Consider the following 1,711-nt stretch of genomic DNA (forward strand, 5'->3'; position numbering starts at 1 on the left):
ATGACATAATTTTTAAGCTTCTAAAATCTAAAAATTTTAAGTTTGATCTTTATTAATTTAAAAATAATAATTTTAGTATAAAAACAAATAAAAAAAGAAAGACTCATATAAAAATTTACATAAATTTTAAAAATACTTGTATAAAAAAATTAAAAATATAATTAATTATATATATTTTTTATTAATTTAAATTTTTTGAAAAAATTGATTTTAGGACCGTTTTAATTCTTGTCATTTGATGGTAAGAAATAATATATATGCATGAGACAAAGTCAAATAAAATTTTCAAATACATAAAATGATTATTGACAATAACCGACAAAGTTAACATGATAAACAAGCCAAGGAAGAACGAATCAAAATTAAAATAAACACCTCTTACACTACATTAAAAGCATCTATGAATTTCACTATATAAAATGCTAGTGAGCCAATAACAGATCACCACCATACATGAGTTAAGAAGTGAGCAGCCATTGGCCCCATTATAAAAAATAAAATAAAATAGAAATATATAGATCAGTCATAAGCACTATAACTATTCTATACGTCCCATGCTTTCCAATTATTATAAAATGAAAGATCCCAAAGATTCAGATGACAAGCACATGTAGCATTTTATTAACAAGCTAGGGAAAAACGTTTTGTGCATTTATTTTATATCATAATTTAATTTAGTCTTTTTTTTCCCTTAAATTGATGAAAATGGACTAAATTGAAAAATAAAATATTATTTTAGAAATAAATCAAATTTTAGGATTAAATTGAATATTTAAAAAATAAAAAATTCAAGTAATAAATTAACATCTACAAAATTCTTGAAAAGCAGCAGTATACATATAAGATTTTATTTGATTTAATAATTAATATATACTATTTAAATAAAATGAATCATGTGTCATACCTAAAATAACTCATTTGATTAAACTCGTGAGCCCAGATGAACATGGACAGTTCTAAGAAAAACACAGAGGGAAATAATTCATGGTGATAGCTGGAATTAGAATTTGAATTTAATGCCAATCATGAAAATGGAAGTCCCATCTGTTCCATTTTCCATCACAGAATAACAGTTTGGAACGATTCGTGGCTGTGGGGCACCCAAATTTGTCTTTGATAATAGGTCCTACTATATGGACCTAATTATGAGCCACTTCTTAGCTTCTTCCATATATATGATGTTAGCTAGCTTATCTAAAATTCACGAAATTTCCCTAAATAATAATTTTTTTATTCATTATCATAATTTACGACTCGGCGCGTGACGCGCGTAAACGACCTATTTAAAAATTGTACACGCTTAAATTAAAATTATATTTTCATTCGCATCTTTTTTAACCTTAATTTTAGTATTTTTTGAATTTCAGACTGACTTGATCTCAAAATTTAAGGCGATAGCTAACTGATAATCGTCGGTCTCATTTTTCTTTTATAACAGTAATTCTTCACCAAAATATAATTATTATCTGTTATTATTTTCTCTATGATGAGAAGGATATGCAAGCACATATAGGGGCAATAATAATATAGATGTGGACAAAAAGGATATTTGTCATAACATGTATGATCTAATTAAATGATCATTTTGAAGGTGGGAGTATATATGGAAGTTGATGACTCAATTTGGGTCCCTCTCTCTCCATTCTTCAACTATTTTATCATACATCATGTTAATTATATAAAGATCTATTCAATTATTTAATCATATAAA

The sequence above is a fragment of the Arachis ipaensis genome, chromosome B02, assembly GCF_000816755.2.
Source record: "Arachis ipaensis cultivar K30076 chromosome B02, Araip1.1, whole genome shotgun sequence".
Lineage (NCBI taxonomy): Eukaryota > Viridiplantae > Streptophyta > Magnoliopsida > Fabales > Fabaceae > Arachis > Arachis ipaensis.